The sequence below is a fragment of the Trichosurus vulpecula genome, chromosome 8 (genome assembly GCF_011100635.1).
Source record: "Trichosurus vulpecula isolate mTriVul1 chromosome 8, mTriVul1.pri, whole genome shotgun sequence".
Taxonomy (NCBI): Eukaryota; Metazoa; Chordata; class Mammalia; order Diprotodontia; family Phalangeridae; genus Trichosurus; species Trichosurus vulpecula.
This window is the reverse complement of record NC_050580.1, coordinates 206940617-206958370: the sequence shown is the minus strand read 5'-3', so window position 1 is coordinate 206958370 and position 17754 is coordinate 206940617. Positions and strand designations below refer to the sequence as shown.

Below are 17754 nucleotides of genomic sequence, written 5' to 3'. Positions count from 1 at the left end.
TAAGAGTGGTAGAACTGTGGTGGTAGTGGGAGTTCCCTTGACCAAAGAAATCAGAGGTTCAGACCCCTCGTTCTCCTAGTATGCAGATATATGCAATTATGTATATATACATACACAAGTGTGTGTGTGTACAAAATGTATGCTTATATGTTTGTATAATGTATATTGGTATACCTGTGGGTATATTTACATAAATACATATAGATTAATATTAGAAGGGCAGCTAGGTGGCGCAGTGAGCAGAGCACAGGCCCTGGAGTCAGGAGGCTCTGAGTTCAAATCCAGCCTCAGACACTTGACACATTTACTAGCTGTGTGACCTTGGGCAAGTCACTTAACCCCAATTGCCCTGCCTTCCCCCATCCAAAAAAAAAATAAAGATTAGAAAGGACTTTTGTTGACTGATGGAGAAGGAAAGGAATAAACTTTCTCAGGGTCTATAGTCATCTAATTATTCAACAATATCCGTTTTTTTTTATTAGCGTGATAAAGTTGTTATTGGCAGTAGGTTTTTTTTTTTTGGTCCAACTGTGTTTTAAAGTATACAGAGGTCTTTTGACTCTCTAAAATGTTTGGAATAAAACAATTTGGTTAGAATGTAGGATTCATGTGGTGGATCAATGGGAGATAAGACTAGACAGGTTGGGTGATATTGAATACTACCTTGAATACTAGACTTAACATTTTTGAAATTTGTCTTATGTTGCACTGGAACATTTAAAGGTTTTTTTAAAGCAGAGTTTTAAGCAATGCTATAATAAAGTCTATATTTAAGGAAGACTGATAACTAATTTCTATTTACTGATCATACACTGAATATATAGCACTATAATGAGTTATTTTGGGTTGGTACAGACTGACAAGAAACATGTTATAATGGATAATGGAAACAGGTTCTTCTTTTCCTTGTTGTATTTTTTTAAAAAATTATTTTTAAAGCTGTCTTTTATTTTTTTCAATCATCAAAAACCTGCCTCTCCTTTCCCCAACAACAACAAAACAGGCAAAATTCCTTTTACAAAGATGTATGGTCAAGTCAAACATATTTCTGTATTGGCACAAATTTCTACATTGGTCATGTCGAAAAATATATGTCTCATTCTACATTCTTAATTTTTCACTTCTCTATCAGGAATTGGGTGGCATGTTTTATCATTAGTACTCTGGTTATTATGTTAATCAGAGTTCCTCATTCTTTCAGAGGTGTTTGTCTTTGCCATATTGTTGTCATCGCGTAAATTGTTCTCCTGCTTCTGTTCACTTCACTCTCCATTAGTTCATATAAATCTTCCCAGGTTTCTCTGAAATCATTCCCTTTCTTCTATCACATTTACATATACCTTGTTCATTTATTCATTCATTCCCCAGTTGATGGGTGTCTCCTCAGCTTATGATTCTTTATTACCTCACAAAGAGCTATACCTATTTTGGCACATCCTTTACAAGAACTTGTTTTGCTTAGGACTGATTTATCTCTTAACCCATCCTTTCTCTAGTTCCCTTTTCTCCCCTTTCATTCTCATTTCCCTGTTAATTGAAATATATTTTTTTACCTGTGTGCGTGTGTGTGCGCATGCATGTGCATACGTGTTCATTCTTCTCTCATTCTTTCCTTTGACCAGCTCAAATGAAAGTGAGGGCCAAGTGTCAACTACTTCCCTTACTACCCCCTCCTCATTTGTATAGTTGTCTGTACAAACACCCTGATTGTGTGAGTTGATTTTCCCTAAGTTTCTTTTCTGCTCCCCTTTTCCCCCAGCACATTCCTCTTTACCTCTTTTTCCATTCTCCTTATGATCATCGAGGTGGCACAGCTCTACACCTAGGGCTTGATTATTAGACTCCCTCTGACTCCTGATGATGATAGGATTCAGAAGGGACACATGCATCATCTCCTCAGATTTGAACGTTAACAGTTTTGGTCTCTTATAATTATTCATCCACGTTTACCTTTTTATGTTTTTCTTTAACTCTAGTGTATGAACTTCAGATTTTCTACATAGCTCTGGTCTGTTCATTAGGAATGTTTCATTAAAGGTTCATTTTTTTTTCTTCTTGTAGGATTATATTTAGTGTTGCTAGGTAAGTTGTTCTTGGCTGTAAGGCACTTTTTACTTTCTTAGAATATCAGATTCCAAGTTCTCCACTCATTTATAGCTGGTAGCTGCTAAAATCATGATTCTGACATGTGTGGTCCTGACTCCTCAGTACTTGAATTCTTTTTTTTGAGGGGGAAAGGGGGAGGAAGTTCCTTGCAGTATTTTTTCTTAGACCTGGAACCTTGATTTTTACCTGTAATGTTCCTGAGAGTTTCATTTTAGGGTTTCTTTTAGGAGGGGACCAGTGGAATCTTTTTATTTCTTTCTTGCCCTTTGATTCTAAGATATCTAGGCAGTTTTCTTGCAAATGATGTCTAGACCCTTATGACTTTCAGGTAGTCCAGTTCTTCATCTTTTTTTTTTCTTCAGTTTGTTTTCCAAGTTTTTGCTATGAAATACCTTGTATTTTTTTCTTTTTTCAGTATTTTCATTAAATGTTTTTTCATGGAGTTGTTAACCTTTTTTTCATTCGGGGGGAGGTTCATCCTAATTTTCATGGAGTTTGTTGCTTGAGCAAAGTTTTGTACCTCTTGTGCTAAACTATTAATTTTTTTTCCAATTCTTTCCATAACTCATTTCCAATTTTTTCCTCTCTAGTGCTGTCATTTTATTTATAAAAATATTTTTAAACTCTTTAGCTCCTTTTTTGGTTTGTTTTTTGTTTCTTTTGAAAGGCAATTGGGGTTTAGTGACAGGATCACATAGCTAGTAAGTGTCTATTCCAAGAATTCTAACTGATTCTGTGTTCAGGCTATGTATTTCTTTGAGGCTTTGTTTGTAGATGTTGTGCAATTAATTTTCTTCTTCTGGATTTATATCTTGAGGGTGTCACCATAATTGTTTTTATATTGGGATTCTTTTTTGTTTGTTTGCTTGCTCATTCTTCCACCCCATTTCTTGATTTTGGATTTGATGTTAGTGGTAGGCTCTGTGCACTTTTGAAGGGAAGGTCTTGACTCATCCTAACACTGATTTTTTAGTGGTATTGAGTGTTATAGTCCAGGTTCTCCGGGAAAGCTTATACTGGGGGCCTGCAGACTTTCAGTGCTTTCAAATTGATCTCTTCCAGAGAAAAGTCTGAGATTTGGTTCCCCTGCTCTGAGTTCTGCAAGTTCCTGACCTGAGTTTAGGTTTAAGCACCAGGGGATGTTGCTGGACTCAGCTGTGAAGCTTTGCAATTTCAGAAGGACAGAACTGCTGTCTTCCCTATGATCTGGGATTCCTGATCTAGTTATTCCTCTGCAGGCTTCATGTTGGGCCAAAAGTTTGAGCTGAGCTTTTCCTTTGCTCCTGGGGCCTGAGGCACCCAGCTGTTGCTTTTTTTTTCGGAACTGGCTCCATTATCAGTACACCAGCTATGGTTGGCAACTGCTCTTTATCCTGGAAAACTAACCTTGGGGTAGTTCCTTTTGTCAATATTTCCTGGATCTGTGGTCCTTGGCCACTAAATTGTGGGCCATTGTGGTGCCTCAGTATGAGTTTGAGATCTTCTCTTGCCCTGGTACATAACTTCTCTCTTTTTCCTTGCACCTGAGTTTTCCACAAAGCAGCTCCTAGCTGTACCTCGCCCAACCAGGCTAGACAGATGACTCATTGTGACTTGCTCCTTGATTTTCCTATCATGATTCAGTTGGGTGCATTTTCTAGAAATACTTGGAGTATATTTTATTGTGGTGTTACTGCTGCTGCTGCCGGTGGTGGTAGAGGAACTTGAGGGAGGTTATTGTATTTCTTTCTGCTACTCTGTCATCTTGACTCTGTCTTGCCCTTCTATAAATTGGATATATCGATACTTGGACTATTTTCTTCACAGGGTTGTGGAGAGCTCTTATCTAAATGTGAAGTTCTTTTATTATAACAATAAGAAAAATAATGAGGGAGGTAATGGTCCCATTGCATTCTACCCCTATTAGACCACATCTGGAGTATTATAGTCAGTTCTTAGTACTACAGAATATAGGTAGGAGTATTGCCAAACTGCTTCTTTCTGCATGCTTTCAATATATTTTCTTTGATATGAGATCTCTTGATTTTGGCAATGGTATTTTCATTTTGGGGTTCATTTCAGGAGTTGATTGGTAGATTCTTTTTAACCTTGCCTTGTCCTCTGGTTCTAACAGCTGTCTGCAATAACTGCATTTATGAATTCTTGAAATATAGTGTTCAGGCTTTTTTTGAAGGGAGCAGAAGTAAGGATCATAACTTTTAAGATGACCAGTGGAAAATCTCTCTATTTCCTTCTTTTAGGTAACAGCCAGTGAAATGGATGCTCAGTCTCCTTTTCTTCACTTCTAAGACTGCTGCTGAACTTAGCTGCCCACCCTATTTACATCTCTCCTCTTTTCCTCCATCTTCCCTACACATATTTTAACTAATACTAAATAATAATGTTCCTGAGTCATCCACCCCTTCTTTCTTTCCTTTTCCATCAAAAGGAAAGAGTTGCTACTTTCTTACACCTGTATTAAAAGGTTTCTGACCTTTATTATTTTTTTAATTTTATTTTTAGTTTTTAACATTCATTTCCACAAGATTTTGAGTTACAAATTTTCTCCCCATATCTACCCTCCCCCACCCCAAGATGGCTTGTGTTCTGATTGCCCCTTTCCCCAGTCTGCCCTCCCTTCTATCACTCCATTCCACCACCCCCACCCCATCCCTTTTCCCCTTACTTTCTTATAGGGCAAGATAGATTTCTATACCTGATTGCTTGTATATCTTATTTCCCAGTTGCATGTAAAAACAATTATTTTTAACATTTGTTTTTAGAACTTTGACTTCCAAATTTTCTCCCTTCTTCCCTCCCCACCCACCCTCCTTGAGAAGTCAAGCAAGCCAATATAGGTTTTTTATATATATATATATATATATATATAGATATATATATATATATAGATATATATATATAGATATATATATATAGATATAGATATATAGATATATAGATATATAGATATAGATATCATCATGCAAAACACTTCCATAATATTCATGTTGTAAAAGACTATTTCCTTCTATCCTATCCTGTCCACCTTTATTCAATTTTCTCCTTTGACCCTGTCCCTTTTCAAAAGTGTTTGCTTTTGACAATATCTTCCCCTAATCTGCCCTCTCTTCTATCATCCCTGAACCCCACCCCCCCCATCCCCTTCCTCCCTACTTTCCTGTAGGGTAAGATACTCAATTGAGTTTGTATGTTGTTCCCTCCTTAAGCCAAATCTGATGAGAGCAAGATTCACTCATTTCCTTTTACCTACCCCCTCTTCCCTTCCATTATAACAGCTTTTTCTTGACACTTTTTCTGTGAGATAATTTACCTCATTCTGTCTCTCCCTTTATCCTCTCAATATATGGCTCTCACACCTTAATTTTATTTTTTTTTAGATATCATCCCTTCATATTCAACTCACCCTGTGCCCTCTATCTATGTATATGTATATGTATATGTATATGTATATGTATATGTATATGTATATGTATATGTATATTCCCTTCAACTAACCTAATATTGAGAAAGGTCTCATGAGTTACAAATATCATCTTTCCATGTAGGAACGTAAACAAAATAGTTCAATTTTAGTAAGTCCAATATGATTTCTCTTTCCTGTTTACCTTTTCATGCTTCTGGATTGTTGTATTTGAAAATCAAATTTTCTATTCAACTCTGGTTTTTTCATCAAGAATGCTTGAAAGTCCTCTGCTCCTAGCACAGTGTGATACACCCTTCCCTGTGACCCTCCAGGCTGTCTTGGGATGGAGACTTATTTCACTCTGTCATTTCATGGGTTCTGTAGCTCTAGAATTTTAGAGTCATTTTTTACAGGTGTTTGGAGGGATTTGGGGGAGAGCTCAAGCCAGTCCCTGTTGTCAAGCCACCATCTTGGCTCCGCCCTCCAGAGAATCTCTGACCTTTGTCTGACCTAGGCACTTCCCTGCCTTATTCTGAACATACACCAATATAATGTTATGTATAATGGATATTTAGCAGTTAGCAGTAAGGATAGTTTTAAGGCTATATTTGAAAGAATATGTATCTCTAGAAAAGGCCAATTCTTTTCTCTTGGGCAAATGATTTTCACAGCCATATGTTCAGTAGTTTTAAAAAGTGACATTCGTGGTAGGACATGTAGTCGTTGATCAGTTGGTAAACTAATGGGTAAGAACCTCACATTCTCCAGGAGTCCCTTCTTGACTCCTCTAGCCCTCGGTGGTAGCCATCTTCTTTGGTCTCCTTGCCATAAAGCTTTATGTCACAGTTTAATCCTTAAACTGTTTTATTGTTTGCTCTTAGCCGAGTTACTTAAAATAATTTGACAGCTCCTGGAGTGCGGGAACCAGGTCTTCGACTTCTTCTGCATCCCTTGTTCATACAGTGATATTGCATAATGAATATTTTTTTGTTTGCTTAATAACTTGCCTATGGGGTTATGGACTCCAAAACATAATCCTTCCTATCTGTATAGGAATCAGGTGATTTCAGAATTGGAAGGGGCTTCTTAGAGATCATCCAGTCTAGCCCCAGCATTTTACAGCTATAAAGAAACTCTGGTCCAAAGAAAGGCAATGACTTGTTCAAGGTAGTCAGTAGCAGAGCTATGGCTAGAACCCAGGTCTCCTGCTTCCATGTCTACAGGTCATATTAGAAAAATCTGGTGGTAGTGTTTTCTGTACCCCGACTCCCTCCAAACAAGGCAATAGAGGAGAAACCCAATGAATAAATCATGAAGGAGCTTTAAATACAGTTAGCATGTGGTTATTCATCAGTAAAGCATTCTTTTGATTACTTAGGATTGGTTCTTTCCTTTGGAAGTTTCATTACTAATTAGCACCTACAGCCAGCTGTGGATAAGATAAAAGGAGCATTAACTGGAATCACATGTGGAATAAATGGTACCATCACATATGGCTTATCCAGTCAATATCTCCTTTTCTTTAGTTGATTTTCTGTTTTGTCCTCAGTGGAGACAGTGAAACATCTTTATATTATCAGTTTAAATATTGGGAAACTTAAGATATTCCCAAGCTTTCCCTGTCTGTGTTAAATACTCCCAGTTCCTTCAATATTTCATAGGGACTTTAGGTTATAGTTAGATAATGCTTCCTAAGTTGTTGATCAGAGTCTGTTGGTTAAATTAAGACCTGCAACCTGATCTCCAAATCAGTCCTGGATTTGTAAGGAAAGATGACTTGTAAGTACAAAGGGGTGGGGAAGTGAGATGGGGGCATGCTTAGTGATGAGGATAACTTTATGGTACATCTTTTTGTGTAGCTTCTGGTTTTTACAGGTCATTGGACCATAAATATAGTTTGAAAGAGCCTTAGAGATCAAATTAATCAATTTAATCCAAACCTACACCTGAAAAACCTGAGGCTCAGAGATGAAATGCCTTGCCTAAATATCTATGCAGATAGTAACAGAACTGGGATTGTGACTCTAAATTCAGCTCTTTTTTGAACATGCCACACTCATTTTTCTAAAATGGGCATAAAATGGAACATTAATATATGCTTTCTCAATGTTGAAATGAGATTTGTAATAAAGGGAGAACACACTTGTTAAAATAAAGTGTAAGAATTCATTTTGCATAACTACAAAAATACTGACAATGTTTATTTCTTGTATTTATGTATTTATTGTGCCCCTTTCTGACCTTGTTTTAATTAGAAAATTTGGTGCAAGAAAATGTTACTAGAAAGACCAAAAGGCATATTTTAGCTTGTTTGGTATTTTTAATGACTAGTAATATTCTCTAGAACTTCATAATTAGAAGTCATATATGGAAATTAGTCAAACATTTTGTGTACCAGAAACTAGGGATATGAATAAATTTGCACCTAAGCAAGCAAAGGGATAAGCAATCCATACCCTCAGGTAGCTCCCATTCTAATGATGGAGACAGCATGAAAATAACTGAATACATGTAAGATATAGAGAGTCGATGGTAGTTCATCCCAAAGGAGAAGGCACTCATATTTAGTAAAATTGGGGACAACCTCCTATATAACATGGAATTTCAGTTGCATCTTGAAGGACTCCAGGGAAACTAAATCAGAGGTGAGGATGGAGGATATTGCAGACGTAAAGGGAAAAACAATGCAAAGGTATAGAGGTGTGAGCTGGAGTTTCACGTGCAAGAAACAAACAGCAAGTTGTTTGGTGATGCTGTGTTGTAGATTACATAAAGAGGAATAAAGTATGTGAAGATTAGAAAATAAGGATGTTGTGAAAAGTTTTAAGAACCAAAAATAATACTTGTTTTGATGCTGGAGATAATAGGGAGCCATTGGAATTTCTTAACTGTAGGTGGAGAATGTTGAAGGGGAAATAGTCTGATTAAGTATGAGCTTCTGGAAAGAACTTTGGAAGCTGAGCACGATCCCCTCAGTAAGAACTAAGACATTATGAAAAAGGGAGGGTTTTGGGTGAAGGAGGAGTTCCAGTTTCAGACATGATGAGTTTGAGATTTTTTTGAAGAAATCTCAGAGATGCAAAAGGCAGTGTGGCTGAATGTGTAAATCTGGGGTCCTTTTGGTTTCTAATGGGAGCTAATGAGATCACTAAGTGGAGATTGTATAGAGGGAAAATAGAAAGGTGCCCAAGACAAAGCCTTGGAGCATTCTCAAGTTAAGTGGGTGTGACATGGACTAACATTCAACCTAGCAGACTAGGAAAGAGTGATCTAAGAGACCAGAAAGAGAGCAGTCATCAAAAAACTAATGGAGAGGGTATCTTAGAGAAGGCCTTTGTTGAATTCTAAAAAGAAGGCAGCTGCTTTCATGGCTGTTGGAACAAATTGTTCTCATCTGCCCATTCCGCCAAGGGAATCCATCTCTACAGAGATAAAGAATACATTGTCCTGTGACAGTCACCGCGGGGTCCTCTCTCTTAGTCATTGCTGGCAAAATTCTTGCCAGAGTCCTCCTTTAATGTGCTGATCTTTCACCTGGAAGATGGTCATCTACCTGAGAGCCAGTGTGGCTTCAGAAAGGGCCAAGGAACAGTCGATGTGATGTTTGCTGCCCGGCAACTCCAGGAGAAATGCCAGGAGCAGAGCAGAGGTCTGTACACAAAGTTTGTAGATCTTTCCAAGGCCTTTGATACTGTCAATTGTGAGGGCTTATGGAAAATTATGTCAAAATTTGGTTGCCTGGAGAAGTTCATTACCATCATATGTCAATTTCACGATGGCCTGCTGGTCTGGTTTCTAGATAATGGATAATGCTCTCATGCTTTCCTAGTCATCGAGGCTGTGTGCTTGCTCCCATGCTTTTTAGCATGATGTTTTCAGCCATGTTGTCAAATGCTTTCAATGAGGATGAATATGTTATCAAGGTTAACTACCGCACTGACAGTAAATTCTTCAACTCAAAAAGGCTGCAAGCCAAGACCAAAGTGGAAGGGGAGTGTTGGTGCATGATTTTCTGTTTGCAGATGATTGTGCACTCAATTCAGCCTCTGAAGCTCAGATGCAATAAAGTATGGATTGATTCTCTGCTTCCTGTGCTAATTTTAGCCTGACAACACTAAGAAAACACAGGTGCTCTATCAGCTGCCACCACACTGTCCATATGTGGAACCATCGGTTACAGCAAATGGAGATGTTTTGAATGCTGTGGAGAAGTTCACTTACCTTAGTAGTGTACTTTTCAGGGATGTATACATTGATAATGAAGTTGACATACACGTTGCCAGAGCTAGCTCAGTGTTTGGGAGGCTTCAAAGGAAAGTGTGGGAGAGAAGAGGTATTAGACTGACTACCATACTGAAGGTCTACAGAGCCATTGTGCTGACCTCGTTGTGATGCCTGTGAAACTTGGACAGTGTACCAGCACCGTGCCAGGAAACTGAATCACTTACATTTGAATTTATCTTAGGAAGATTCTGAAGATCACCTGGCAGGACAAGGTACCAGACACTGAGATCTTTACTTGAACTAAACTTCCATGCATTCAAACTCTTGCTTCAGAGAGTCCAGCTCTGATAGGCTGGCCATGTTGTTCGAATGCAAAATATACGCTTGCCAGAAAGTCTATTTTATGGAGAACTCATGCAGGGCAAGTGTTCATATGGTGGTCAGAAGAAGTGATACAAGGACACTCTCAAGGTCTCTCAGGAACTTTGGAATTGATTGTGTTACATGGGAGACACTTGCACAGGACTGTGCAGCATGGCATGCCCACATCAGAGAAGGTGCTGTGCTCTATGAGCAAAGCAGAATTGAAATAGCTCAAAGGAAACGCAGAATGTACAAATTTAGAGTATCCACCCCAAATGTTCACACATGCTATTTGTGCCTGGCCTGTGGTAGAGCATTCTGAGCTTGTATTTGTCTGATCAGCCACAGTCAGACACTTTTTGAAACTTGACTCTGGCGTAGTGATGTCATTTTGGTCCTCTTTGAGAACAAAGGACAACAACCAAGGAAGAAGGCAAGAAGACTAATATTGAGAAAAGGCCATTAGATCTGGCAATCAAGCTATTAAACAATCAAAGCAGTAAATTTGGAGAGAGCAGTTGAAGTGTTGTGATGAGGCTAAAAGCCAGGTTGAAGAGACATTTAGAAGCCAATACGAAAATTGGAGGTATTGAATACAGATAACCTTCTTGAGAAAATTAGCTGAGAAAGGGGGGTGGAGCGGGGGTAGAGATAAAGGAGGGTAACAAGTGGTGATGTTATATCAAGTTCCATGTTTTTATAACTTCCTAACTTGTTTAAACTGAAATTTTAATAAATTCCCTTTTATAGCATGTAAATTTGAATAATGTCTTGATTTCTTCCCATTACTCTAAAAATTCAAAGTTGACTATGTATTTATGCTGCTGTATAAATCTCACTCACTATTACAATTAGGAATAAGAGACAGCAGCAAATTTCCTTTCAAGAACAACTTACTTTTTTTAACTATTGAATTTTACTTAAAAATTGTTATAAGGAATATTTTTAAAACTTATGAATCTGTACCTTGGTCCAAATTTCCAATTAGCTTATACATTGCTCCACAAGAAGGATTATGTATCATTTATAAGTCTTTTATGTCCCATGTAAGAAATATTCAGTAAAGGGCTGAGAATGCAGGAGGCGCTCTTGAAATCCTGACTGAATGATTTGATAAATGAGTAAAGATCAGTTCAATAACAAACATTTCTCTCATTTCTGTTACTGTCACTCTATCTTAAGAATGTTGTCAGATTTGTTCAAGATACACAATCAGCATTATTTTCAACAGAAGAAAATTAGATTCATTTTAGCACATTAACTGCCCCTCCCCCACATGTCTATAAATAAGGGAAAACTGTGGAGTATATGCATATGTATGTGTGTGTGTGTGTATAGTGTTGTATCAGTAAGGCAATAATCACAACATTGACGATAATTGTGAATATGCCTGTGTAGTTTTGTGCCACAAAATCTAAGAGATTCTCCATATAGAAGGTAGAAGTAAAACATTTATTTGGATACCATAGAACCAGATCCCAAAATCAGTAAGTCCAGTCCGTCCAATCAGCAACCAAATCCCTTCATCATAACAGCAAGGAACTTAAGACACAATATCCCATCATGGAGCCTCACCATCTCATTAGCCTTCCCCCTTGCTGGGGCCTTACCATAAACACTCACAAATCCTAGCTCACTCCTTGCCTGTGTCCTTCTCCTTTGTGGTTCTAACTCCTTCTGAGCATTTCCTGCCCCACCCCTCCAATTCCACACATTGAGCAAGCGCCTCCCACCACATGCGACTTAGGCTACCTGTGACATAAGCAGATCACATGAGCGTATTAATAGGTGGGAAAGAACTTCAAATTTAAATTACCATTACAAGTGTGTATATATGTATGCGTATACTTATACATACATACATATACATACATATATAGATACATATACACACACGCACACACACACACACGTATATATATATATCTCCACAAATGAGGGAAAACTGTGCTTTGTCAAGTAAAACAGAATACCATAATACAATTAAAAACAATCAGCATCAGGATTATGAAGGTGTTTTAGTTCAGTATGTGTCAACATTGTGGCATGGCAACCAAGAAAGTTAATGAAATCTTTGACTACTTTAAGATAGTAGAGTATGTAGGATTAAGATGTGATAGTTATCATTTAGGCACTATTTAAATCTTGACTGCTGTTTATATTATTATTATAAATATTTTATTAATTATATTAATATCACAATGATGATGATGTTAACACCCAGTTCAGACCACATATTTAATAATCTATGTTCAGTCCTAGACACTATATTTGAGGAAGAAATTGTGAGGAAACCAGCATGGTAAAAGGTCTAGAATTTATGCTGCATGGGAACTGATCAGCTGAACTGGGGCTGTTTATCTTGGAGAAGGATTGGTTGAGGATTGGGGAGGAACATGGGACAGAGCTCACTATCTTCAAATATTTGAAGGGCTGTAATGGGAAAGAGGGAATAGACTTATTTTGCTTAGTTGCACAGGACAGGAGTAATAGGTAGAAGTTGCAAAAGGACAAATTTAGGCTTGATGCTAGGAAAAACTTTCTAAAAATTAGACCTTTCTGAAAGTGGAATGAGTTGCCCCTGGTGGGTGATATGCTTCCTCTTACTGGAGTGGGGGGATGAGGGGGGAGGAGTGTCCTCAAGTGTAGGCTAGATGACTGCTTGTGGAGTGTATTCCTTTTTGGGGGTTGGGTTGGACTAGATGGTCTCTGTTGTTCTTCCCATCTCAGAGATTCTGTGATTTTGGACCTTAGGCTCTTCAATTTGTAAAACGAACAGATTGTTTGTTCCAAATGATTTTCAAGATTCCTTCCACTTCTGAAAATCTGAGTTACAAAGTCACAGCTTATATAGCAACATATACCAGAAAAGATTCTTAGTATCTCTTTCAAAATAAAACAATTTTATGCCACATTTAAATAGAATTTGACATTTAAAAATAGACATATAAGATAAAGACCATTACAAATGGGCTATATTCCAAATGTTAGTTTTAAAATCATTTGTTTGTAATTTGTAATGCTCCTCAGGGATATTCTTACAAATGGATAGATTCTCAAGCTTGGCCATAAATGTCTATAGTATAAATGTATCTAGGCTCTTTTTTTGATCCTGGCTTTCAGGTAGTCCAAGAATTTTTAAATGATCTCTCCTGGATCTATTTTCCAGGTCAGTGGTTTTTCCAATGAGATATTTCACATTGTCTTCCATTTTTTCATTGCTTTGGTTCTGTTTTATAATTTCTTGATTTCTCATAAAGTCACTACCTTCCATTTGCTCCAATCTAATTTTTAAGGCGGTATTTTCTTCAGTTGTCTTTTGGACCTCCTTTTCCATTTGGCTAATTCTGCCTTTCAAGGTATTCTTCTCCTCGTTGGCTTTTTGGAGCTCTTTTGCCATTTGAGTTAGTCCATTTTTTAAGGTGTTTTTTTGGGTCTCCTTTAGCAAGTCACTGACTTGTTTTTCATAATTTTCTTGCATCATTCTCATTTCTCTTCCCAATTTTTCCTCTACTTCTCTTACTTGCTTTTCCAAATCCCTTTTGAGATCTTCCTTGGCCTGAGACCAATTCATATTTTTCTTGGAGGCTTTTGATGTAGGCTCTTTGACTTTGTTGACTTCTTCTGGCTGTATGTTTTGGTCTTCTTTGTCACCAAAAAAAGATTCCAAAGTCTGATTCTGAATCTGGGTCTGTTTTCACTGCCTGCTCATGTTCCCAGCCAACTACTTGACCCCTGAGCTTTTTGTAAAGGTATGACTGTTTGTAGAGAGTACTTTGTCCCAAGCTTTAGGGACCTTGTGCTGCTGTTTTCAGAGCTACTTCTACACAGCAAGCTCTGCCACACCAGCACTCCTCCTCCCCCAAGAACCACCAACCAGGAATGCGACTCAGATCCAAGCAGGCTCTGCACTCCTGCTCTGATCTGCCACTTAATTCCTCCCACCAGATGGGCCTGGGGCCAGAAGCAACTGCAGCTGGAAGCAGGTCCAGAGCTGCACCAATTTCATACCCCTGGGGCTGGGGCTGACCGCACACTCCTTTTACTGCATTCTAGCAGTTCTGTCCACTAACCTCCTCTGTTGTCTTTGGCATTTGTGGGTTGAGAAGTCTGGTAACTGCCACAGCTCAATGATTCAGGGCCTACCGCCTGTTCCGCCTGGCTCCTGGTCTGGTTGGTCCTGGCGCGGCCCACGCTGGGCTGTGTTCCGTTCTGCTCCCAGCTCTGTGCGATAGACCCTTCCCTATTACCATGCAGGCTGTCCTGGGCTGGAGCCGTGCTTCCCTGTGCTATTTCGTGGGTTCTGCAGCTCTAGAATTTGTTTAGAGGCATTTTTATAGGTGTTTGGAGGGACCTGGGGGAGAGCTCAAGCAAGTCCCTCCTTTCCAGCTGCCATCTTGCCTCTGCCCCGCCCCCCAGTATAGTATAAATGTAAATATATAAATATGTAAATGCAAATATAAATGTAACTTTCTGCAATCCATAGTAAAGGTAAAATACTAACATTTTCAAAGTATTTTACATGTTATCTCTTTTTTCATATTTTATTATTTAATATTTATTTTTCAACATTGATTTCCACAAGATTTTGAGTTACAAATTTTCTCCCCATTTCTACCCTCCCCCCACTCCAAGATGGCATATATTCTGATTGCCCCATTCCCCAGTCAGCCTTCCTTTCTGTCACCCCACTCCACCCCCATCCCCTTTTCCCTCATTTTCTTGTAGGGCAAGATAGATTTCTTTGCCCCATTCCCTACATATCTTATTTCCCAGTCACATACAAAAACAACTTTTTTTTTTTTTTTGCGCATCTCCTTTTAAAACTTTGAGTTCCAAATTCTCTCCCCTCTTCCCTTTTCCATCCACCCTCCCTAAGAAGGCAAGCAATTCAACATAGGCCACACATGTATCAATATGCAAAACACTTCCACAATAATGGTGTTGTGACAGACTAACTGTATTTCCCTCCATCCTATCCTGTCCCCCTTTATTCAGTTTTCTTCCTTGACCCTGTCCCTTTTTAAAAGTGTTTGCTTTTGATTGCTTCCTCCCCCTATCTGCTCTCCCTTCTATCATTCCCCCTTTTTTATCTCCTTCCCCCTACTTTCCTGTGGGGTAAGATAACCAATTGAGTATGTGTGTTATTCCCTCGTCAAGTCAAATCTGATGAGAACAAGATTCGCTCATTCCCCTTCACCTGCCCACTCTTCCCCTCCAAGGAATTGCTTTTTCTTGCCACTTTTATGTGAGATAATTTACCCCATTCTGTCTCTCCCTTTCTCCCTCTCTCAATACGTTCCTCTCACCTCTTAATTTGATTTTATTTTTTTAGATATCGTCCCTTCATATTCAACTCATTCTGTGCTCTCTGTCACATATATGCATATATAATATATATGTGTATGTATGTATGTCCCTTATGATTTCTCTTTCTTGTTTACCTTTTCATTGAGAAAGCTTGAAAGTCTTCTATTTTATTGAAAATCCCACTAATCTGCTTCATTCATTGTCTTTGGTGTTTGTGGGTTGAGAAGTCTGATAATTGCCACAGCTCAATGATTCATGGCCTTCAGGCCGGCTCCACCCAACTCCAGATCTGGTTGGTCCTCCTGTGGCCCATGCTGGGCTGTGCTCTGCTCCGCTCCCAGCACTGTGCGCTAGACCCTTCCCAGCCACCATCCAGGCTGTGCTGGGCTGGAGACCTGCTTCCCTCTGCTATTTTGTGGGTTCCACAGCTCTAGAATTTGTTCAGAGCTGTTTTTTTACAGGTGTTAGAGGGATTTGGGGGAGAGCTTAAGCAAGTCCTTGATTTACAGCTGCCATCTTGGCTCTGCCCTGCCCCCCTTTCCCCATGTTATCTCTTCTATCACAATAATCCTGAGGATCATATAGGTGGTACAAATATTATTATTTCCTTCTTATAATGAGGAAATTGAAGCACAAAGATCATATTACTCTGGCCATTGATATATAGTTTGAAAGTACCAGAGCTAAGACTCAAATATCTTTTAATCACTTTCTTCATAATGTGTTCCTGGAACCTGTATCACTACCATATGTGCTTCTGCTTTCAAGGACTCAAAATTCAGTCTAGTACTACAATTTAATTAACTTCATTATGGTATTAGGTAAAGATTAGTAAGATGGAAACATCCACTGGACTTCAGAGTTAGCAGTTTTGGATTTAAGTCTGCAGCACTAGAGATGGTCCCATAGTCAGTTTGTATATTCCATGGCTACTTTGCTGACCTTCAGTTTATTTTATATGGTTCCCTAGGACCTCAGCTATAAAATAGTGTAATGCATGCTGACTAGGCTAGGTTCCACTGGTACATTAAGAGTTCACTGTTATGTTTCGAAGCTTAAAATTTGAAGTGGAATTTGGCGGTATAAAATATAAGGGAAATAATACTCATTTAGCAAAAGAAATAGCCGGAAAGCATTAAGTTAGATTTAATTACATAGCTATGCAAATGTATTAGCTTTTTGACAGAGAATGGCAACAGGGAGGTTAGGTGAAAACAATTGGCATTTGTCTGAATGACAGAGTAGACGCAGTGTTGCCACAAGCCCTGTACTCTGCTCTCTCTCTTACCTTGCACGCTGCAGTCTGCTTGCATTTTTTAAACACCCCCTAAATGTTCCTGCTTATAAATAGCAGCTGGTTGTTTAAACCCTGGCTGTGTACTTCAAGTGAAATTAAATTGTGCTGCATTTTCCAAGCAAAAGGCTGACTAGCTGGATGCTTAATTATTGTTGAAGTGGAATACCTGTTACTGTGGAAGGGGGCTTAGTGCTGTTTTTTACCTAAGGTTTCAGAAGCTGAGATTTGCAGATAATACTTCTCTGTTAAAGGAATGCTGGTTCAGCAGTATCCTTCCAAACGTGGATTTGGCAAAAATATAAAGGGCACATCTTGTATAATTTTTGGAGTCTTGGAAAACAATCTTCTGCTTTGGTTTTAGGGTGTACACAGCTGTACAGAATTTTATACTGATTTTTTTGTGCTTGTACAACCTGACTACATTGCTTATTAGGAAATTCTCTCAATCCCTTCCCCCGTTTTACTACCCCTTTACCTGCACTTTTATAATATTTTATAATTTTTTAATTTTAGTATGTAAAGATATGTGTAGGGAGCATTTTTGGCTTTAAAATTTGGAGCCAATGGGGGATGAAGGGAGTGGTTATTTTGTTAATGAGCAAAATAGTTTGTTAATGAGTGAAATATTTCTGGCGTTCAGTGTGCTGAAGTAGGCATAAGAAGATGATTGCTGAAGATTTTTTTAAAAGCATTCTTGTTCTGTGTAGACAGCAAAATAGAAATCTGTAAAATAGAAACAAAAATTTATAAATTTTGAATTGTAGAGAAAGAAGCTGCCATATCAAAGTTGATTATTTTTTGAGGCAGAGTTATTATTTCATTGGCATAGGGCAATCCAAGTGTAGAAACTTCCTCCATCAATGTGCTCAACTGCATTCTGTAACTTAAAAGCCACATAGATTTTCCTGTGGCACAGAAATTTTAAGTATATTGCTCATATTCATAGTTCCAGAGCTAGTAAGGACCTCAATCAGGTCTTCTTTACTCCAAGGTTTGCCTTCTATTACATAGTGCTTATTAATGTTGATTATTATATTCAGTTACATAAATG

At 38.4% G+C, this 17754-nt stretch overlaps 1 protein-coding gene across 4 annotated transcripts in view; it reads left to right on the top strand.

The window, feature by feature from the left end:
• SIPA1L1 (signal induced proliferation associated 1 like 1) overlaps nt 1-17754 on the top strand; it is a 376548-nt gene that overhangs the window by 190165 nt on the left and 168629 nt on the right. The window lies entirely within an intron of this gene.